Consider the following 24,842-nt stretch of genomic DNA (forward strand, 5'->3'; position numbering starts at 1 on the left):
CGGCGCCGCTCGCGCATGCGCAGTGGGTGCCAGGCTGTGAAGCCACAGCCCGGCGCTCACAGTTGCAATGCCGGCGCCGCTGAACGGAGGGGGAGACGAGCGGGGCTTTGATCCCCCGCATCACTGGACCTAGGGACAGGTAAGTGTCCAATTAAAAGTCAACAGCTGCAGTATTTGTAGCTGCTGACTTTTAATTTTTTTTTTTTTTTTACCCGACCCCTGGGTGGAACTCCTCTTTAAGCTTTGGTAATAAAACCTGGAAGCTCATTGGTTTCTCTGCAGAAGTGAGCCTGATTTTGCACTTTCCAGCTTTAGTAAATAAACCCCATTGTGTACTTAAAAGTGGGGTATGCCTGTAGAATTTTTCCCAAACAAAAAAACACATTCACATGCTTTAAAAAAAAAAAAAAAAAATTTTTTTTTTTAAATAGTCAAAAATGTATCTCCATTAAAAACGCCTGTAAACGAAACGTGGCTAAACGCGAGTTACCGCGTTTACAAGCTGTTACAGGCATTTGGCATTTCACATGGCTCTGAACATCCGTCCTGAACGCATTTTTTTGCTTTCCAAAAAATGCTTCTAAACTAAAGAAACAACTATAAACAACCCTGTGTACACCTACTGATAAGATAACAGAGGAGAGTTCAGGGGCAGCTGAAAAAAATGCCCAGATTCTCCTAAATGTTCATTTACCAGCAGCAGCGTACATGAGGCCTTATACTTTCGTGAAAAAAAAAAAAAAGTTTCATCCTGCTCCTTCAAGTTGTTTCGTCACTACAGTTGAAAATGATATTCGATTTGATCCCATTAACTATTAAAAAATTAAACGAATGTTCCAAAAATGAAAATTTTCAAACAAAAAATTCTACTGGTGTGTGGCCAGCTTTAGTGCCTATGCTTTGGAAATAAAGGCAGTGGGATGGGTTGTGCAGTTTATAAAAAGAAAACTGGGCAGGGCTGATACCACTCTGTCTATAAAAAATGCTGTGTGTTGCCAGCTTACAACAGGAAATTAGGAGTCGAGTACATTTCTAGCAGGTATTTTTCTATACTTGTAGGGGTTTGTAAGGGGTGCTTTCACACCGAGGCATCGGTATCGTTGTTTTAGCGGTGCTATTCGGCCGCTAGCGGGGCGTTTTTAACCCCCGCTAGCGGCCGAAAAAGGGTTAAAACCGCCTGCAAAGTGCCACTGCAGCGGCACTTTGCTGGCAGTTCGGTGGTGCTGCCCCATTGATTTCAATGGGCAGGGGCGCTTTAGGAGCAGTGTATACATCGCTCCTACAGCGCTGCAAAGATACTGCTTGCAGGACTTTTTTACAGTCCTGCAAGCGCATCGCTCCAAGTGTGATAGCACTCGGGCTTTCACATTCAAGAGACAGGAGAGGCTCTTTACGGGCGACATTTTTAGCGCTGTAGCGCTTGTAAAGCGTCTCAATGTGAAAGCAGGCTTAATGAAAAAAAACAAAGGGAAATTTGTGTGTATTGCAGATGTACTGAGTGATTTTTTTTCCCGAATATATGCTTTAGTATCCTTGTATAGCCAGAACTCAATATCAGGTTATTTTTTTCTGTCCTTTACTTCTTGGGCATTTCACCTGCTCTATCTATCCCAGTTCAGCATTGTTACTGGGACAGAAATGAACAGGAAATCCAAAATTTGAAGGGGAATTCTTCCATTTGGAACACCTGTTCCAGTGACAACTATCTAAGGCTATTTGCACACAGGCGTAATAATTTACTGAAATTTACTCAAGAGCTTATTGAAAGTCCCCGAGTAAAAAATCTGTGTAAAGACCTGAGTAATGATGAGTATAGATGAGTAAAATTTGTCTTCATTGCCAGTGTTGTAATATACTCGTTTATACTCGCGTAAGCATGCTTTTAGTCGAGTAAACAAGTGTATGCGAGTCAACTACTGCACTCAAATGTAACATTTTCTATTTTTGTTTTACTGCTTTATAGTCAGTGCTGTATTACTGATCTTTACTTTAGCTGTGGGCATGGTTCCATAGACAACAATGCATCTCATTTCAGATCAGTGAAAAAAATTGACTTTTTACCCCCATGTGCAAGAGACCTAAAGAAGTCCATAGAGTCATCCGTTTTTTTTTTTTTTTTTTTTTTGTTCAAACAGCAGGTTGAGTGAAAAAAAAAACGAACTCTGTGGATGGGAGAATCCTCCTGCTGAGCTGCTGTGCTCCAACAGCTGGGATGCTTCCATGCCATCAGAATACACTGATCAGCATTGCAGGCTATAGCCCACAGCGCTGATCGAGCAGGGAAAATCCAATAGGGTCGTTGTATAGAAGTCAATCTGTAGATGAACTTCTGTACAACCCTCCTGCCCATACATGGATTGAAATTAGTCCAGTCCGTGCTGAACCGGACAAATTTCGATCCATGTATGGCCAGCATAAATTGGGATTTTCCCTCACTCGGAAGACATCTTCTCACTTTTTGTTGCATCTTATCTTATGAACACACAAAAAAAAAACAAAAACAAAAAAAACAAACACACACACACATATACACACAAACTGACAGGGGGTTCCAAGTTTTACCTACTGTATGTAAAGACTGGTTTTAGATATACTTTAAATAGAATATAAATAGAAGTTAAAGTGTATTTAGAGTGTACAAACATGGATTTAGAATTTTAACTTACTAGAAGCTTTTTAGAGAAAAATATAGTGTGCACTGAAAGTATAGTGTACAGTCAGGTAGGATTTTTACCCCCTTCTTGTCAGTCAGTTTTTGTGCACTCTGAGCCGAGTATGCACAGCTCAGCATAGATTTACGGCCCCGCTCTGTGCTGTAATGTGACTCCATTGCGCATCATCTCAGGCTGGCTAACCAAGCAGCCGAAGAGTCAAAGAGATACCGGGAGAAGATGGCAGCTTCCTTGGCCGCCAAAAGCTCATGGCTGGAGGGGACCACTAGCCAGGTAAGCCTGTCATAATATGCCAATTTGGTATATTAAGATATGGCTATAAGCTCCGGGTATGTAAATGAGCCTAGACAATCCAGTGCCTACAGCCTCATAGCTGAATATTTGCAGTTAGATCTAAGGCACTGCTGCCTAACTTTGGTGACATCACTACTGTGCTGCCCACCGTTCCCCTTTCTGGAGTCATTGACATGAGTAGGCAAAACCCTGCCCCAAAGATGGCCTGTGCACAGAGACATAGTACAGAACAAGACAGACAATGACAAATCAGTAATGGAGAAAAAGCAGGAAGATCACAGGTATTACTAAGGACTAGTCCTTTGCCTTATGTGTGCTTTTTTTTAACACAGATTCAGTTCAGTTCTTTTTTACATATTTGTGTAGTAACAATCCTGAGATCAATTTGGCTGCATAATCGCTTTGATCACTACTACAAGAAAGCCCATCGCCGGCTGAAAAGTTTGGCGCAGACATCATCCCGGCATACCCACTTCAACCCGAGGACATATGGGTACATCCTTAGGGGTTGGAGTGGTTAAATGAGGTCCACATGAAAACCAATAAAGAATGACATTCTCTGTGGTCTAAACATACTGCATGTCAGCAGCCATGCTTCTGTACGGATATGAAAACAGGACTTTGGGTCCAATCAGTTATGACTATTATTTCTTGCTAAATGATCTCTTAAAAACAAGTGGCAGTTGTCTTTTTCCTGTCTAAAGCCAGCTATAAAGCCATTTTCTTCTCCTGGCGGGGACTGGGGGAAGCTGTCCCCGCCAGGATAACACAGGGATTGCTGCTAGTGGTTGTCCATACACGGTTTGAATCTCGGCCGGTCCCTATGGCCAGCTTTACCATTTTACAGTTACCCATCACTTCAAACCAATTCAGAAAACAGTCCCACTGTAGTACTTACATATAGTAACTGAAGAATTCCCCCTCTCAGCCCCACCACCAAATGATTGTGTCTAGTAAGTCGTTACTCATAGCAATTGCCTGTTCCTTCTCACGCTGGCAATGCAGATGGAAACACGAAGGATCTGGCGTTATTTCAGTCATTTTGAATGAAGCTCACTGACATCGTTAATTTGAGGAATGGTTTTCACTGAATATGGAAATTAGCAGGAATAATGACCACACCTGCATTTGACACCGGGATCTGGGTTTCAAACCAGGAAGATCTGGAAATTTCCAAAAGACATTCTTTAAAGAATAAGTTCCCCTTTCTTAACAGGTTACATGTTACACCCATATTCGAGGCATAACATTTAACAGGTTACTAACAGACTGGCCCAAGCCCCCCAAACTGACAGCTGGTGGGATTCTCTTCTCCCATCCCCCCACACCCAGCTACCTGTCACAATTTTTGAAAAATATCTGCAAAAAAAAGTGCATTTATTTTTTTTTTGTTAAAGAAGAAACTTATCCTTTAAATTCTATATTTACACCTGGGCAAAGCGTATTCCCGGTGACTGTAATTTTTTTTTTTTTTTGGAGGTTTACAGGTGTTTTTGCACCCGAGCTGTGCAAGGGGAGGACAACAGTTCTAGAGGAGAGTCCTTTAGGTGCAAAAATAGATGTGTATATCACATTTGCAGATGATCAAACTCAGGCTGGGTTCACACTATTGCCACATATGCGGCTCACAGCAGGGATCCGATGCGTCCCCGTTCATAGTTTCAGGTCTGATTTCAGCCCGAATTTTTGGGCTGAATTCGGACCTGAAATAGACCAAAGGACACACAGAACCCCTGTGCAAATTTGCTCTGAAGCCGCAGCGGAGATATATGAACCGGCTCCATAGAGAGCCAGTCACAATCTCCTAAAATGCAAATTGGATGCGGAGAAATCCACAACCAATTCACGTAGGTGTGAACCCAGCCTGAAGTCTATGCCAGCATTCACACCTGAGTAAAGCATTTTCCGGGTGATTTGGAAGTTTGTTTTTTTCAGGTGTTTTACATGCATTTCCACGTGTATCAAGCTGTTTGGGTGTTTGTTTCCTGAGATAAGCAAGGGAAGGAGAGCAGTTATTTAGAAGGTGAAAGTTCTTTAGGTGTGAAAGCATACATATCGAACATTTGCATGTGCTCCCAATAAACTTGTGTACCCTTCTGAGTGTAGGATGTAGAACAGCCGACTGAGCGTACAAATGTGAATAGGAGCAAATCAGAATCAGGGGGATTCTGGGATCCTGGATGTTGAGCACCGTCAATCATAGGAAAAAAAGTAGAAAAATGCTTAAGTGTGAATGGAGGCTATGGGGCCAAAAACACCTGAATATTCTTAAAGCATGGCAGTGTACAAGTGTGGACAATTAGAAAGAGTAGGATTCTTAAGCATGTTAAGTCTAGTCAGGCGTAGGGATTTTTTTCAAATTCCTAGAGTTGGCTTTTAACTGCAGTATTATATAGAATTCATATATACAGGTACTGTTTGCAACCAGTGTGACATAAAATGCTTCAGTGTCTCCACAATGTACTTTTAAAACGTGGGAGTGACATCATATTTCCTACAGCAAGTGATTCTATACAGAACTAGGAGTTCAGACTTTCTACCACAGTGATATGCGCATACAGAAAAGCGTGTTTATGACAAGCATTACTGTATGTTGTCGTCACATGTGCGAATGCCAGTTTATGAATGTTTTAACACTTTAATAAATGAATGATTATTTTTGTGCCTAATGCAGATTTTTGTTCAAATGTAATGCAAAGTAGTAGAAGACCTTTTAAAAATATAGATTTTCCACAATGCAGATGCAATAAAATAAAATATAAATTTCCCATCAATTTCAAGGGGGCCTGCTTAAAGTGTGTTAACACTATAATGTCAAAAATCCCTTTAGCTATGACGTATATATGTGAACTAGGCATATCATAATGAATTGGATTTCTATCTGAAATATATTTTAATGCAAAAAAAAAAAAAAAAAATCATGTTTTACTACAGGAAAAAAAAAAAAAAAAAAATGGAGATCTCAAAGTGATACTGGAAAAAATATGCGATTCCCTGAATATTCCACCTTGGTGGTTCATTCTCCCTCCCATATAAAGCCAAAATGGGCTTATTGATACTGAGGTGGCAGATTTTTTTTTTTTTGTAATCCAAGGCGCATGTATCCTAAGAGGTACCCATTTGCTAGAGCTTATGTCTCATCAGCAAAGACAGAACTCTTTTGTTGTTGTTGTTTTTCCTCAGTATAAGCAATCCACTAGGTAACATCATTTGGACAAAATGCTCCAGAAAGACAAGTATATGGCGCAACCCTATAGGCTCATGTACATCTGCAGTGACCTCTAAAGAGTGATCTGCTTCAGAGAATGCCTGACAGGCATGAGGAGACATTATGTTGCCTCCTCACCACCTGTTTTAACCCCTAAAAATCTGTACCACCACAGTTGCGGCGTGGCCCCATTTATTTGGATGGGCCTTGGTCAGCAGGACGCTTTAAAAACAGAGAGGAGATAAGGGCGCTCTGGTGGAGGTGGGTAGCTGGTCAGAGGGATGATAGTGATGAAATGGCACTTCTGGCAGCACTTTGGTTAGAGGAGAAGCAACTTTTTTTTCAGCAGGGCGCTTTACCCGCCGAGCTCGACGTTGGGGATACATTTCTAGGCACTGCAATTCAAAGCATCTTGGCCACAGGATATGTTGTCAACCTTCCCGGTTGCTGTCTTTGCGCCTTAAGGAGAAAAAGATGGTGGAAAGTTTTTACCACCCCCAACCACAAGTGTAAATGATGCCTACCTGTGCTTTATTAGTGAAAAGATATCGGCCATCCTCTCATTTGTTGCTAGTCTGTTAAAGTGGTAGTAAAGTCCGCTTTGTGATTTTTACCTACAGGTAAGCCTATAATAAGGCTTACCTGTAAGTGAAATAAATATCCCCTAAACATGCACCGTTTAGCTGCTTCAGCCCCAGAAGATTTTACCCACTTCCTTACCAGAGCACTTTTTGCGATTTGGAAAATAGAGCTTTCTTTTGGTGGTATTTGATCACCTCTGCAGTTTTTATTTTTTGCGCTATAAACAAAAAAAAAGCGACAATTTTGAATAAAACGCAATATTTTTTACTTTTTGCTATAATAAATATCCCCCAAAAATATATAAAACAACTATTTTTTTCCTCAGTTTAGGCCGATATGTACTCTTCTACATATTTTTGGTAAAAAAAAAAAAAAAAATCGCAATAAGCGATAAGATAAGAGGTATATAAGAGATAAGAGGTATATAAGTTATAGCGTCTACAAAATAGGGGATAGTTTTATGGCATTTTTATTATTTTTTTTTTTACTAGTAATGGCGGCGATCTGCGATTTTTACTGCAACATTATGGCGGTCACTTTGGACACTTTTGACACATTTTTGGGACCACTGGCATTTATACAGCAATCAGTGCTATAAAAATGCACCGATTTCTGTAAAAATGTCACAGGCAGGAAGGGGTTAACCACTAGGGGGTGATCAAAGGGTTAATTGTTTTCCCTCTCTGTGTTCTAACTGAAGAGGGGATGGGACGGTCTGGGGGAGATGGCAGATCGCTGTTCATATTTTGTATGAACAAACAATCAGTCTCTTCTCCCCTAAGAGAACCGGAAACTGTGTTTACACACACAGATCCCGGTTCTCGGTGTGTCAGCAGCGATCGCAGGAGCCCGGCAGTGATCGCGACCGCCGGGCACTCGCATTGGCTCCGGGGGCAAGCAGCAGGAGCATGCCCCTAGTGGCCACAGGGCAAAGCAACGTTACATAACGTTGTTTCGCCCAGCCGTGCCATTCTGCCGCAGTAAAACTGGGGCGGCTGGTCGGCAAGTGGTTAGAAGATATCCACCCTGGTTGCAGACGCTGATGTCACCGGGGCATGTGCTCTGAAGGTCTGGCATACCGCGCCGGACCTTCAGAGCACCGTGCCGTAACCGAGGGCTCTCGCGCACATGTGCGGGAGTTAAGTCATCATGGCTCCAGCCACTCACACAACGGAGTCCACAAGACCGGGGGAAGCCCTCTCAGCGGTGACAGCGAGGCGCTGGAGAGCTTCAATTTAAGGTAAGTATTTCATAATGTGCTAACATGCGATGCATATTTATTTTAATTTTTTTTTTTAACTCAAGAATACGCAGTGCTTGTTTATGCCTGTGTGTACAGGCACATTCTAAAACAATGGGCTGCATCTTAGATCAGTAAAATAAAATGCTGTACTGAACTTTTTTAAGCTGCAGTGCACTGTGAAAGAGGCATTAAGGTACCCAGACAATGCATGGTATAAAAACATCTGATTTTATCCACATAAAATTAAAAACATTAAAAATTACAGTCCCATACTGAGTCAATATATTGCATAGAACTCATCAAGAGAGCATCACACACCCCCAGCATGGGTATTTATTATCACAATTGGAAACCAAATACCAATTGTAAATAATGGGGACACTTACAATTACAGACTGGGAGTGGGATTTTCCCTCAAACTCAATGCATTTCAGGAGTAAGGGCAAGGTGTAAAGTATGATTGTAGTAATGTGCCGAGGTACCAGAACCCACTGCTATCACGTCTGCCAGGCGATCATTGTGACACCTCACCTCAAAGATGTTTGATAGGGGGAGGAGGTATTTATAATAAGGTGACAGAAACAACCCAATCTTGCTGGGTAAGAGTGCTAGATATCAATCCGCCCTCCTCCATAACCATGCTCTAATACAGGGGTCTCCAAACTTTTTAAACAAAGGGACAGTTTACTATTCCTTGGGCTTCAAGGGGGCCAGAAAGAGTAGAAAATGTCCCAACATCAATGGGAGTAAACACTGTGCCATTATTGGTTTTAACAGGAGGAATAGTGCCCCATCGACGGTGTCAGTGGGAGGAATGATGCCCCATTATTGGTCTTAGCAGGAGAAACAGTGCCCCATCAATGGTGTCAGTAGGAGGAATAGTGCCCCATTGATGGTGTCAGTGGGAGGAATAGTGCCCCATCATTGGTGTCAGTGGGAGGAATAGTGCCCCATCATTGGTTTTAGTAGGAGGAATTGTGCCCCATCATTGGTGTCAGTGGGAGGGATGGTGCCTCATCATTATTGTCAGTTGGAGGAATAGTGCCCCGAGGGCCGGATAGAAGTAAGCAAAGGGCCACATCTGGTCCCCGGGCAGCAGTTTGGAGACCACTGCTCTAATATACAAGATGGAGCACAGGCCACACAGGGGGAAAGAAAGGATGCAACTCTATATCATGGAATCCACCGACAAAAAGGACAACAGTCAAAGCCCTTCGATACAAAACATAACTTCTAGCAAAAGGCAGACTAGATATGCACCATGTGATTTAGAGCCAAGTAAAAGACAATATGGTGTGAGGCTTGCAATACTTCAACACAACTCTCCTATACAATAATATAAAATAAATTCCCTTCAGTGACAAAATACACACGGAACTGTACTACAACGTACCTCCCTTAGTGGTTGTAAAGCCACTTTTTTTCTTACTATAGTTCCTGGTGTTAGATAACATGATGTTCCCCAGTTTATGTGATTTTTCAAACATATGCTGCCTAATATCTTATTTCAGAGCACCGTTCGGCGCTCACGTGACTCCTGGTCTCCCCTCCCAATCTGACAACTGCAGGGGGAGGGGCTGAGAATCCCCCCGATGATGTCAGTGGGGAGGAGAGGAGGAGAGGAGGAGAGGAGACCGACGGGCAGTCACGTGAGCGGCTCTTTGAAATAAGGTATTAGGCAGCACATTTTTTGAAATCACATACACTAGGGAACATCATGTTATCTAACACAGAGAACTATAGTAAGGAAACACAATTATTTTTCCAGCAGAAGGGTAGGATCAGAGAGCAGATCAGAGCTCACAGGCGGGGGGAGAGAACAGAGTAGGGACAGCCGATTATGGAGGCACGAAAACTGACCACGGTGTCAGGGCCCAGCAGCCATTAAAAACGTGGCCAGTTTAAAGGGGGGTGGGCAGCACCAGGCAGGATCAGCCAGGTATTTTAGGTGATAGAAAAGGCCAAATTACACAGCACAAGTACTGTGCTGTATAACATGCTTTATAGGAAGAGGATACATTTTTATTTATTTTTTTGGGTTATAAACGCTTTAACTAAAGTAAAGTGCACCTACCCGTAAAGTGCATAAATCAATAACACACAATATTTTAACTATAAACAATCAAAGTGCAATATAGTGCATAAATACTGTAAACAATATACATTCTGAAAAGACGATATGCTGTGAGAATGAGGGGCACGGACGATCACAGCATTAGGAACTAGCGTGGAGCTGGCGTTTTCCTGAGAAGTGGCGGGGGAGCTTGTTTGAAATGAGAGGTTTCTTACCAAACATGGATTATACTTTGGCTGTCTATAGACTGGTGCGCTTTTAGCATCAGAAAAACATGAGTACCCGGTTATCACTTTTTATGCAATAAATACCATTTTTTAAACAATATAAGCACCATCAGTTTTTTTCTCTACATTTCTGCTCTTGGTTATTGTGGAGCAAGGAGTGGAGAGGAGCTCTGGAATTTCCTTGGTGTAGACCTTGGAGAGGCTGTTTATGACCCTACTTAGCTGCAGTGGTCGCACTGGTTCAGGTGAGAATACTCCGGGTGGCGTACCTGTGGTGATCTTTTCTGAGCACAGAGGAGTGGATTTTTGAGCACTATTGTGAAGGATTTTTTTCCCTATCGACTACACTACACTACACACACACTTTATATGAACACTGATCTTTTTATTATTCATTCACAATATATTTTTATTCGTATGTATATTTTATTGTTAATGCACTGTATGATTTTGGTTTCACTATGAAATGACATCTGTGTGATATCATTAGTATATTTATAATTTTTCTTAGTGTGCACATTAATTGGGTCTTTCTAGCACTGCATAGTTGATTGTTTGATACAATATGGTGTGAGGCTTGCAATACTACAAACAACTCCCCCTATACAATAACATTTAATAAATGTACAATAAATTCCCTTCAGGGTCATTCCTGATGATGTTAGTGCGACGAAACTAATTGGGCGGGCATACTACATCACTTCCACTTTCATACTTCTGGTCTGTGCAGAGCAGGTGGCTCCTGTGGTTTACATGCGTTGTAGCTTGTGTATAAATAAGAGAGAGCTACACTATTGGAGGCTGCCTGTTTTTTTTTTCCCCTTTGCATATACAAACTGGAGGAAAGTTTATGAAGAAGTGAAACCAAAATCAAGAACATGGGGACATGACCTCAAACTAACTGGAGGAAAGTTCAAAACGAATCTTAGAAAGTATTAATTTGCTGAAATTTACTACCAACAGAGGTAGTGAGACAGTCAACAGTAAATGGCTTCAAACATGCTTGGGATAAACATAGATCTATAACCAGACAAGATTAACAGGGAAATAAAAAATAAAATGGGCAGACTCGATGGACTACTCAATCTTTTTACTTTTCTATGTCCTGGGGAACGAATCTGGATAAAGCTGCTGGAGGGAAAATACACCCATTTATAGAGGGTCATGGAGATCTGGTGAGTGGGGTGTTCACATATCAGTCACAATAAGTAAAGAGATTGGATTTTCTATCTCTGGGCACAAGACACTTTTTTTAAAAGCACTTTATGAACACTGAATCTCGACACAGTTTATTGGATATATGTACCTCACATAGAGACTTGTGTTGCTGACGTTTGCACTGAATTTATAATGGTTTACAATATTTATGCGCTGGTTATAACTAATTATATATAATTATATACTCCCTTATATGTTATATGAAAAAACATATATACACACACATCATGGCGACATATTGTTATCACTTAAGCACGAAGTGAATAAGGAATTATTGTGGACATTTCACTGTGGAACTTGATTGGATCAATACTGTAGTCTTAGATATTTATGGACACTTAACAGATCACGGAAATTTGTGGCGATTTTATGTGGCTGTGGAGTATTACATTATTTCTGTATTTAACAGTTTTGCACCTATTTATTAATTTATGGTATAAGTGATGTATACAAATTTTTTTCATACAACATTTAAAGGGAACGCCGCATAATTAATTATAACCATTACATTCATGTATGAGATCGCATATGTATGTGAGCAGCACCCAATAATTTGCACTTAGACACTATTCATAGTGGTAGCGCGGAGGTATTCATGATTATGGTCTTTTCAATATTTATGCACTACATTGCACACTGACTGTTCTAGCTGAAATATTGTGTTATTGATTTTTCCACTTTACGTTAAAGATGCAGCTGAGGGAGGTGCGTTGTAGTACAGTTTCATGTGTATGTTGTCACTGAAGGGAATTTATTTACATTATTGTACAGGGGAGTTATGTTATAGTATTGCAAGTGCTACACCATATCGCCTTTACTTACCTTGGTTGTATCCTATTTATAGGTTATAAGCACAGTGGGGGCAGCTGCACTTGGTAACAGATCCACAGCGTGGAGTATTGAATTGATTGATCATGTGATTTATTAACTGGCCTTCATGTAGGTGTCACCCAATACAGATAACAGCGCAAGGGGGATGATCTTCCTTAGGTAGCTGAGCACAGTATCCCCAGAGAATGAGGCAGCCAAGACCACCCAAATGTCCCAGCAGATTTGCAGCCGGTCCCACAGGTATGGATTAGTTATACACTGGTATAAGCCATACATGGAGTTCAGTTTTAAATGCATTATGCTTACCTCTCCTGCTACCTGTGCTGCCCAACTCTTTCATCTTGAGGTAATAGCGTTACAGAAATATATCTTCCACATTTGACATTTCTGGAGTGTCAGATACAGATATCTCGTCCTCTCCACGGGACACACTGACATCACTTCCAGGTCCCCAGCCAGCACAGCCAGGAAAGAATGTAATGAAATGTGCACTATGTTACATTCAGTGGACATCTTTTAGACCCTGGATGTCTAATTAAAGAGAACTTGTCACCAAAACATCATCACATATTGTGCAATATGCACATATGCAACATGTGATAGAAAAAAAAGAAGTTTTTAGACAGTATGGAATTAAAAAGTTACACCCACACACATAAATCCCCCCCAAAAGATTTAAGGGCCCCTTACCCCAAATATACACATGTACGAATGTAAACACATGCGTCGGGGCGCGCTGACTGCAAAACACGTTACATATCGCCGCACACGCCAGAGTGCGAGCAATATTTCTAGCACCAGACCTCCTCCATAACACTAAACTCATAACCTATTTGGGGTTTGACATGTTGGATATCTATTTACACTGTGCAAATTGGTGTAATTTATTGCATTTGTGTATTTTTTACTGAAATATTTGCATTTTAGACCTTTGCAGTAATATCAGGTGACATAAAAAAATTGGAACAACCACTATTTTATTCTATAGGGTGTATGCTTTCAGAAAATAAAATGTTTTGGGGATTTTATGTAATTATCAGGCCTAAAATGATTTTTGACGTAAGCATGCAAAAAAAAAACTGGCAGCGAAAGGGTTAATGGAGTCAACGTCATAGACCAGTGAGCAGTTATACAAAATGCCTACAAAATCTCTGTTAAAAAGGGGGCAAATCTAGCCTCTAATTCCAAGTGTTATATTTTTGCTTAATATATGATTGGAAAGGCAATTTTTCTTGTGTTTTTATTCAAGTGCATCACTTTATCTGTAGGCACTGTCTGAATAAAAATCTAATGTCTGCATGTTGAAAAAGGTCAACAATTTCCAAGGAGTGTACTTAATTTTTGACAGGACTGTTTTTTCCCCTCTGGAGTCCCTGACTCGGATCTTCACAAGAGCCAGGTCAAGCAATGGTATCAAAATGCTGCTGCAGTTTTTGAGAATGTACAATAAATAAAATATAAAGAACATTGGCAGGCGGAGGGGACACTACTGGCAGATATCCATTTGGGAGATTTCACTTTTAAAGTCTTCAAAAGGTAGAAGCAGCTGGCAAGGTAATCCAAATTACAAGTGAAATATTTCTGTGTGGGCTTATATTTAAATATACAAAGACATTTTGCTGTTAATTAGGCTGTAGAATGTTAACCTAACATTACACGATCGCTCCAGCATAAGCACATAAGCACACCATTACAGCTTATATAAAACACAGAAGAGGTGGAAAAAAAAAAAAAAGTCTTTATGGTAACTGAAAAGAAAAAAATGCAGACTTCCACACAAAGGCTTGGCCGGGCTGCATTTTTAACTCTTATTACTAGTAGAAGCCACTAACAAAGGAACTGGTTGTGTCACAATTATCTTTCCCTCATGTTTGCACTATACTACAGAATATGTTGACACACTATAAATAAATGATCACAATAATGAAGAATACAGGAGGACCCCAAGAGACATCTCCAGATAAAACCACTTTATACAGAAGTACAGCTAGTAGACACATCTGCTTCTGCCTTGCATAAAGTATTGCTCCGATATGGATCATTAACCTGTGTCTTTCCTGATAGACATGAAGTCCAGGAATAAAACAGGCAGTTAAAACATCAAATTAAAGACCACTGATTCACTGTACAGCACAACTGCCCCTGGCTGCACCACGGCCTTTTAAGGCTGTTCGAGGATCCAACTTACAGCTGTGTGTAGAGAAGATCATGCATGGTCACTGCATCCCTTGCTAACCCCAGGTGTCCCTGGCTTTGGGCACCTCTCCTCTTCCCTGGATTCTTCTTCCTGGTCACCCTTCACCCTGACATTTGGTCCAGGCCAATAAGCAGGCGTGCGAGTGTTTGGGAAGTCTCCAACGATCAGTTCTAGTTTCCTGCAGTATGCCCCCCCTCCTCTCCCTGTGTACACCAGCGTAATAACTGGGATCCTATTACATGGCTCTTCAGCAGTCGGTTGGAAGGGGAGGGAGAATAGGAGACAGCTTGACACGGAAGTACTGCAACTTACAGGCCTGCCTTCCTCTACAACTTCAAGTCTTTCAGAATTATCAGTAGAGGATTATGTCAAAGTTGACAGTTAAAATATACATTACAGAGATGTTAATGCAAAACAATGTATTGCATAATACACAGAGCTCTTTTATGTGCAGCAACTTTGTATAAACTTGGCTTTCTGTAAAAGAAAAAAAAACAAAACATCACTGAAAAATTAAGAGTTGCTTTAAATGATCACGCCAGAACCAAAACAGATATCACAGATATCACATGTAGGCAGGCACCTGTACATTTCTCCAAACGAGAGTTTTCCATTTTCTTTTAGATTGTAAACAAACTAGCAGGTCCCTCTGATTCCACCTGCATTGAATTGTATTGTAACTGTACTGTCTGCCCTAATGTTGTAAAGCGCTGCGAAAACTGTTGGCACCATATAAATTCTGTAGAATAATAATATGATTTTACAATTCGTATACTTATGGAGAATGCTGCAGAAGGTGTGAGACTTTTGCTTTGGTTAATAATAGCTACAAGGACAAAGCAGATAAGTCCTGAATGAAGAACCCCCAGCTGAAGTCCCTCATGCTGACCAACTACAATAAATTAACATATTTAAAAGTTTCAAACTGTTACTCCTAACACAGAAGGCAATCAATTTTCCGGTCTATTATAATCACAGTCTGAACACTTACAATAATTAAAACAGATGTTACAGTTGTGCTCATAAGTTTACATACCCTGGCAGAATTTATGATTTCTTGGCCATTTTTCAGAGAATATGAATGATAACACAAAAACTTTTCTTTCACTCATGGTTAGTATTTGGCTGAAGCCATTTATTATCAATCAACTGTGTTTACTCTTTTTAAATCATAATCACAACAGAAACTACCCAAATGACCCTGATCAAAAGTTGACATACCCTGGTGATTTTGGCCTGATAACATGCACACAAGTTAACACAAAGGGGTTTGAATGGCTATTAAAAGGTAACTATCCTCCCCTGTGATCTGTTTGTAATTAGTGTGTGTGTATAAAAGGTCAGTGCGTTTCTGGACTCCTGACAGACCCTTGCATCTTTCATCCAGTGCTGCACTGACGTTTCTGGATTCTGAGTCATGGGGAAAGCAAAAGAATTGTCAAAGGATCTGCGGGAAAGGGTAGCTGAACTGTATAAAACAGGAAAGGGATATAAAAAGATATCCAAGGAATTGAGAATGCCAATCAGCAGTGTTCAAACTCTAATCAAGAAGTGGAAAATGAGGGGTTCTGTTGAAACCAAACCACGGTCAGGTAGACCAACTAAAATTTCAGCCACAACTGCCAGGAAAATTTTTCGGGATGCAAAGAAAATCCCACAAATACCTTCAGGTGAAATACAGGACTCTCTGAAAACATATGGTGTGGCTGTTTCAAGATGCACAATAAGGAGGCACTTGAAGAAAGATGGGCTGCATGGTCGAGTCGCCAGAAGAAAGCCATTACTACGCAAATGCCACAAAGTATCCCGCTTACAATAAGCCAAACAGCACAGAGACAAGACTCAAACCTCTGGCACAAAGTCATTTGGAGTGATGAGACCAAAATTTAGCTTTTTGGCCATAAATGCTACATTTGGAGAGTCAACAAGACCTATGATGAAAGGTACACCAATTCCTACTGTGAAACACAGAGGTGGATCGCTGATGTTTTGGTGATGTGTGAGCTACAAAGGCACAGGAAATTTGGTCAAAATTGATGGCAAGATGAATGCAGTATATCAAAAAATACTAGAGGAACATTTGCATTCATCAGCCAGGAAGCTGCGCATGGGACGTACTTGGACATTCCAACATGACAATGGTTCAAAGCACAAGGCCAAGTCAACCTGTCATTGGCTACAGCAGAATAAAGTGAAGGTTCTGGAGTGGCCATCTCAGTCTCCTGACCTCAATATCATGGAGTCACTCTGAGGAAATCTCAAACGTGCAGTTCATGCAAGACGGCCCAAGAATTTACAGGAACTGAAGGCCTTTTGTCAAGAGGAATGTACAGCTTTACCATCTAAGAAGATAAAGGGCCTCATCCACAAATACCACAAAAGACCACAAAAGCTGTCATTGATGTTAAAGGGGGCAATACATGGTATCCTGGACAAGCTTATACAATTCTAGACTTTGAATGGATGCTGAGGAGAGAGGAAGATTGCAGATAAACAGGTACATCTGTTTCATCTCTGTGTCTCACCTGAGTATAGTCCATTTACTGGGTATATGTAAGGCTAGGTTCACACTATATGCAGAGAAGCTCGCAGCAGGGGGTCCGGTGAGTCCCTGTTTTTAGTTTCAGGGGTGAACCAGGTCAGAATTTTTGCCTGAAGTCGGACCTGAAACTGAGCCAAAGACGCACAGGACCCTTCTCTGCAGTGCGCTCCGCAGCCGCCCCGAAGATGTGTGAACCAGCTCCATTGAGAGCCGGTCAGTCTCCTGTCACTCGAATTGGATGTGGGGAAACCGGCATACAAATTTGCATCAGTGTGAACCCAGCCTTAGGGTTTACAACCACTTTAAGGTGTGAACTTGGCCTAACTTATAGTTCAGAGGTCTGCAGTTTGCAAGAGTCAGTAGCATGTAACACGGAGATGAATATTACGTAACAGAATGCAGGGGACAGTTGTACATTAGCCAGATGCGAGAAGCAAGAGAGGTAAGCTGCGCAGCTCAGGTAGGCAATTTTAATGCAGGAGACAAAGCATGTCAATGAGCCAGGTATTATCAGTTCTCAAACTTGACAGATGTTCCTGGTATGCGGGTACATGAGAACTGTCAAACTGTCCTGGCATTCCTTTTTTTATTTGGGATCAAAGAGGTGTATGAGCTGAAGGAGAGAGGGGTGGGATGGAGGTCACTGCAGATATGTCTTCAAGATGACAAGGAAGACTTGTGACCTGAACAAAATGGCTGCTACACACACACAGATATTCGTGAGCCCAGTACGCAGGACCATTACACAGACGACCCTCGTTCTCTCACACTAGTATTCAGCAACAATCTCCATTTCAGGGCTTTCCTTGGCTGTGTTATCTGACATGTCAACGCCCAGGAGGAACCTGGAACTTTCTTTGGTTCTGCAATAGCCACTCTGATCTGAGGTCTATGAGGCAGTGGCCAGGGTCTGGAGCTTATGGCTGCCACAGCTTGGTTGTGATCTACCCGTCAAATATTTCTGATCGACAGGTAAATTGTGATCAGCTGGTTCCTGACCTCCAAACTAAAAAGGACTGTACAAAAATTGTAGCATTAGACTAACATGTATGACTAGCTTAAAGTGACCTGGTCAGTTACGTAAGAAAAATCCAAAAGAAAGTTTCATGCATTAAGCGAGGTATTATACTCGCCTCTTCAGGGGCCCGTGACTTATGCCTTCCCTCCAGAGCTACAGCCTGTTGGACTCAGCATCAGCATCTGACACCTCAAGATTGTCAGATTTATTTATTACAGGTACTTGAATAGCGCCGTCAATTTGCATAGCGCTTTACATAAATATTGCCCTCAAGGAGCTTACAATGTAAGCTCCCTAATTCACATTGATACATACACATACTAGGGCCAATTTAGACAGGAGCCAATTCACATACCATCATGTCTTTGGAGTGTGGGAGGAAACCCACGCAGGCACAGTGCTGTGGTTGGGATACAGATGTCTCCATCCTTTAACTCCCACCATGTCCTAAAATGACATAGGAACCAGAGAAAGAAAACACAACAGGCATATGACACTAAGACCCCTTTCACACTGGGGCACTTTGCAGGCGCTACAGCGCTAAAAATAGTGCCTGCAAAAGAGCCGCTCCTGTCTCTTCAGTGTGAAAGGCAGAGGGCTTTCACACTGGAGCGGTGCACTGGCAGGACGGTAAAAAAATTCCTGCTAGCAGCATCTTAGGAGCGGTGTGTATACAATGGGCAGCGCGGCTATACTGCCAGCAAAGTGCTGCTGCGGCAGTGCTTTGCGGGTGGTTTTAACCCTTTTTCGTCTGCTAGCGGGGGTTAAAAGCTCCCCGCTAGCGGGCGAATACCTCCGCAGATATGACGGTAAAGCGCCGCTAAAAATAGCGGTGCTTTACCGCCGATGCCGCCCCCGCCTCAGTGTGCAAGGTTAGTATTAGAAATGTAAAATGCTGAAGTTTGATGAAGGATTTTGTTACTGAACTGACAGGGTGACTTTAACCACATAGTGACCCCCCCCCCACTATGTACTGTGGATGGGTGGGCACTGTAGGCACTGTAGGCCTGTGAGCAAGCCCCAGCCAATGAGTCATGGCCAGGACCTGCTGATCGGCTGTGTCCAATCACAGCCCAGAGCTCTTGTGTTGGTAAACACAGAGCTCTGTACACAGGGAGCGATCTGTTGGGTTCTCAAACAGAGATCTCTTAGTAAAAGCAGCACACTGGACACATTATACATAGTTAGGCAAACGCCTTGATCGCTCTAGATGTTAAACCCTTCCCAGCCAGTGTCATTAGTACAGTGACGGTGTGTAGTTCTAGCACTCATCACTGTATTTGTGTCACTGGTGATGTCAGTGGCAGTTAGTCAGTTCCCCCAGTGTCCGTTAGTGTCAGATTGTCCGCCACAGAATCGCAGACCAATGATAGGTTATTGATCGCCGACATCAGTAGTATAAACTTCAGTATATTTCCACCATAGTTTATAGGCGCTATAACTTTTAAGCAAACCAATCAATATACACTTATTTTGATTTTGTTTTAATCAAAAACATGTAGCAGAATACATTTTGGGTAAAATGTATGAAGAATTTTAGATTTTTTTTTTATTGGGATGTGTTTTATAGCAGAAAGTAAAAAATATTGAGGTTTTCAAAATTTTTGGGCTTTTTCAGTTTATATCGCAAAAAATTAAAACCCAGTGGTGATCATATACCACTAAAAGAAAGCTCTAATTGTGTGGAAAAAAAAATGGTATAAATTTTGTTTGGGTACACTGTTGCATGACCGCACAATTGCAAGTTAAAGTAGTGCAGTGTCGAATAGCAAAAAATGGCCTGGTCATAAAGGGGGGTAATAATCTTCTGGAGCTGAAGTGGTTAAAGGGACTGTATCACCAGACCATTAATTTCAACAAGACAAAATTATACGTGAATTATTTGTATTTTATACGGTATGGTATTTACCTGTAATAGCCTCCCTTATGTAGACATCTGAAAGTTCCAGACTGCTGTGTAGTGCTGCAATCTTGGATGTGATATCCGCAGCTCCAGCAGACTGGCAACTCTAAGGCCCCATGTACACGGGACGCTGCTAAACGTACGTTCAGAGGCAGTTGGACGCTTTTTTCAATTGCCACTGAACTCATTCAATGTTATCCTATGTGACCAGGTACATGACATAGGAACCAGTCTTGTTTATTGACGTTTTTTAGGCAGTTGTGTTTAACAGCGTTTCATTAAAAGCAAAAAAATGGGTTCAGACGCCGAAGATTTCAACGTTTCAGACGCCAAACGTGACTAAACGCGGCTAAACGCAGTACTGGTGTTTAGACGCATTTTCGTTTATAAGCGTTTTTAAAAGGCGCCCTTTTTTTTTTTTTTTTTTACATAAAAAAAAAAAAAAATCAATCTCAAAAATGATGGCAAATGATAAAAAAAACATTTAAAAAAATATTTTAAAAAAAATGTAATTGCTTGCAATGATTCATAGACCATTTATATACCCCTAATGAGCCCTTGATTCAATCCAATACACCACTAGCATTGCTGTTATCCGAAGTATAATTGGACCCATATGTTGTTAGATTTGAACAAGCAACTTGTGGCAGGTGACAATCCACAACATGTGGCAGGTGACGTGGCAAGTGGACAATCCACAACATGTGGCAGGTGACGTGGCAAGTGGACAATCCACAACTTGTGGCAGGTGACGTGCCAAGTGACAATCCACAACTTGTGGCAGGTGACGTGGCAAGTGACGTGGCAAGTGACACGCTGAATATAAGTACACTGCTGCTACTCACTCTGGTCTCACAAAATGGCTGAAATAGTTAAATAATACTGTTTTTTGTGCTTTGGGAGGGTCTTATGATGTTATTTTAACTAAACGTTTCTAGACGCAAATGCGGTAAAACCCTGCCGGTTTCAAGGTGTCAAAAAAAAAAATTGTTCAGAGGACTTTGCCTCAGCGTCCCGTGTACATGGAGCCTAACTCAAGTGATACTTTACAATATTTCCCTTCGCTCTTCCCCCAGCAGCTACATAAACATTTAGGTAGTGAAGTAAAGGGAGGGGTTGAGGAGCTGAGCCAGCACAGACAGTAATGAGACACTCCTAGAAGAGAAGTCCATGAAGTGAAAGGAGGGAGGGTCTGTGCTAAGAAAATGACTTCCCAGAGTAGTCACATTTTCTAGCAAGTTTAAGGCGATTGTAGCCGTATTAGTGCACTTGCAACAAAAACAATTGAGTACTGTCCATGATACTTTATTTGCACTAACATACAAATTTTCAGCACAAGCTTTTGGGGTATGTCCCCTTCAAGCAGTACTCCAGTACCATTATCTCAACATCCTGACTCCAGTACAGCTTGGACCTTGAAGAAGGGGACATACCCCAAAAGCTTGTCCTGAAAAACTGTATGCTAGTGCAAATAAAAAAAAGTATCATCGACAGTGCTCAATTGTTTCTCTAGCAAGCCTGTATGTCAGTCTGCAAAAGCAGGATAGTGGGCGCGTGCCGTGGAAGCGTGCCCGCGGGTCCTGCTGACTCGATGTCCGCCGGTGGCCCGCGATCTCAGTGAGGAGAGGCAGAACGGGGAAATGCCTATGTACACAAGGCATTTCCCTGTTCTGCCTAGTGACATGACAGGGATCTTCTGTTCCCCGTCAGTGGGAACATCGATCTCTGTCATGTCAGTGGTAGCCCATCCCCCCCTACACTTAAAACACGCTGAGGAAACACACGTAACCCCTTGATCGCCTCCTAGTTTTTAACCCCTTCCCTGCCAGTGACATTTATACAGTAATCAGTGGCTATTTTTAGCTCTGATCGCTGTATAAATGTCTATGTCCCAAAATAGTGTCAAAAGTGTCCGATCTGTCCGCCGCAATGTTGCAGTCCCGATAAAAATCACAGATCACCGCCATTACTAATAAGAAGAAAAATATAAAATAAAAATGTCATAAATGTATCCCCTATTTTGTAGACGTTGTAACTTTTGCGCAAACCAATCAATATACACTTACTGCGATTTTTTTTTTTACCAAAAATATGTAGAAGAATACATATCGGTCTAAACTGAGGAAAAAATGTGTTTTTTTTATATATTTTTTTGGGGGATATTTATTATAGCAAAAAGTGAAAAATATTGCTTTTTTTTCCAAAATTTTTGGTCTTTTTTTTGTTTATAGCGCAAAAAATAAAAACTGTAGAGGTGATCAAATACCACCAAAAGAAAGCTCTATTTGTGGGAAAAAAAAGGACGTCAATTTTGTTTGGGTGCAGCGACGCATGACCGCGCAATTGTCAGTTAAATTGACGCAGTGCCTTATCGCAAAAAAATGCTCTGGTCATTAGAAGAGTAAAATCTTCCAGGGCTGAAGTAGTTAAAGACTTGCTGCAAGTGTATAAAAAAACTGGATAGAAAGAAAAAACAAAACTGCAAATAAGCAAGATCTGATTTGGTTTTACCTACATGTTTGAAGTTGCAGCTCACAGTCTTTTATGAAATGCACCAGACCTTGGAGGGTAACCCAGGGGTGAATGAATTAAATGGCTTCCAGAATATCTGGATTTCCTGCTGGTATTATCCGTATTAATGGCAGTCATTAAATATTTCAATTACACAACAACCTGCTGCTGAAATCAAATACAGTTATAAACTACAATAGTTCAAATCTGTAGAAAATCACCAAAAACGGGGGGGACACACACACACACACACACACACACACACACACACACACACACACACACCAGAGCAAAAAAACACATTTCATTTTCATATAAAAGTGTAGTATGTCATGTGCTTCTGCATAGTACACAAACTGTTATTTTCAGCTTCTCTTTTTCCTAAATTGCTTCTTAAAATAAGCCAAGCCATTCCTTAAGCTGCACCATTGAACAGTACATAGTGGTTGTTGTTAGCTCTTTATTGCTCCTTTTCCAGCTCTTTATCAATCCCTAGATAGTAGCTGTAAAAACTCATGACTAAAAAATGGACTTTTGAAGGTAAAGTTGAAGTCTTCATACAATGACATCATCTCTTCTTCCCTTTTTGTCTAAGCTACTCTTTTTTTTTTTAATTTATTTGACTGAGGCAAGCTAATGGAGGAAACAAAAAATCCTATTGCCAACCAAAAGGAGAAAGAAGTGATAAAGAAACAAAGCAAAAACTAAAAGTGATCAGATTTTTACAAATAATCTGCACAAGGAAAATGAATGGCGCTGGAGGAACGAATACAGTAGGTCTTAAGAAAAAGTCTATTGGGAGACACGTCCGTATACATTTGAGCAACATTAGCGACAGCTCCACACAGGAGTAAAACAGGACATATAAAAGACCAAAAGGGGGTGCCAGACTAAGTGTGGCAATGAAAGTAAACATGCTGGTCGCTACTGCCTTCCATCAGCGCTCCTCCATCCTTTCCAGGATACACCAACCAAAGGAGCCACATACACCTTGGGACCAATTAGATGACCCTGGGATTGCAAGCTACTGAGGCTGTTTAGATACAGATAGGCCTGTTTGCTCCTTGCGAGTGTGAGTAGTCATTTGGCTTTTTAATAAATCCCTTTACTTTCATTGCTGCACTTAGTCTGGCGCCCCCTTGTGTTCCTTTTTTACAAAGAATTTGCACCGCTGCAATTTAGGAATTGCTGGAGATCGGTAACAGGAGAAAAAAGGATAAATAAGGAGCTTACAACAGCCTCTATGGACAGGTAGTGTAAGATGGGACAGCAAAAGGATGGTCATGGTTTACGTTAAATGCGTGAGAAAAAAAAAAAAAACCACACTCCTAACTTTCTTTTGTTTCCCGAGGGCACACATGCATTTTCTGGACTGAAATCTCAAGAACCGGTGCCAGGAATGCCAAGCTCTCTTTTGCCAAGTTACAGAATCCCTCCCCTTCTTCACCCCATAAGAAGTGGTGTTTTGTAGTCCGAGATATGAAATAGGGTGGCTGATTAGATTATTGTGATAACATTGACAGATAAGCAGAACATGGGGCAGCTCTGAATTTCTGACAGGATCAACAGGTTCTTTTGGACTTAAAGAAGAACTGCAGTCAGCTCACATAAATTTGTAATAAAAACATCTTTGCCATTCTGAAGCTTCCCTCCAACCACTTTGCATATTTTTTTATATATACTGTGATTCTGTACTTTTCAAAAACAGGCGGTCCCCTAGTTACAAACATCCGACTTACAAATGGAAGGAGACAACAGGAAGTGAGAGGAAATCTACCCCTAGGAAGGGAAATTCACTGCCGTTATGCGGTGTACACATGGTCAGACTTTCCGGCAGGAAAAGTCCGACTGAATCTTTTCATCGGACATTCCGATCGTGTGTATGCCTCAAACTTTTTCTTTTTGAAAATTCTAACGGACCTGGAAATAGAACGTGTTTTAAATCTTTCCAATGGAATCAATCCCTATCGGGAAAACCGCTCGTCTGTATGCTGTACCGACGAACCAAAAACAACGCATGCTCTGAAGCAAGTACGAGACGGTAGCTATTGCTACTCGCTATTGAACTTCCTTTTTCTGGTCCTGTCGTATGTGTTGTACGTCACCGCGTTCTGGACGGCTGGACTTTGGTGTGATCGTGTGTATGCAAGATAGTTTCAGTGGAGCTCCGTCGGAAAAAAAAACCTTCAGAGTTTATTCCGACGTAAAAACCGGTCGTGTGTACGTGGCATAAGAGTTATGGGAAAAACACGTCTCCACTAAAGCTTTATCACCATGGCTTGTTTCCACAACAACCCAAAATTTTCAAAATCCAATTGTCAT

At 41.4% G+C, this 24,842-nt stretch overlaps 1 protein-coding gene across 4 annotated transcripts in view; it reads right to left on the reverse strand.

Annotated features, from left to right (window-relative positions):
- CHD9 (chromodomain helicase DNA binding protein 9) overlaps positions 1-24,842 on the reverse strand; it is a 343,123-nt gene that overhangs the window by 227,458 nt on the left and 90,823 nt on the right. The window contains exon 1 of one of the 4 annotated variants that reach the window (XM_073604970.1): positions 14,538-14,831. The exons of the other annotated variants lie outside the window; for them this stretch is intronic. The gene's annotated coding sequence lies outside the window, so the exon portion shown is untranslated. Of the gene's footprint in view, positions 1-14,537; positions 14,832-24,842 lie in introns of those variants that run through there. 4 annotated transcript variants of the gene reach the window in all.

Source organism: Aquarana catesbeiana, linkage group LG11 (assembly GCF_042186555.1).
Source record: "Aquarana catesbeiana isolate 2022-GZ linkage group LG11, ASM4218655v1, whole genome shotgun sequence".
NCBI lineage: Eukaryota > Metazoa > Chordata > Amphibia > Anura > Ranidae > Aquarana > Aquarana catesbeiana.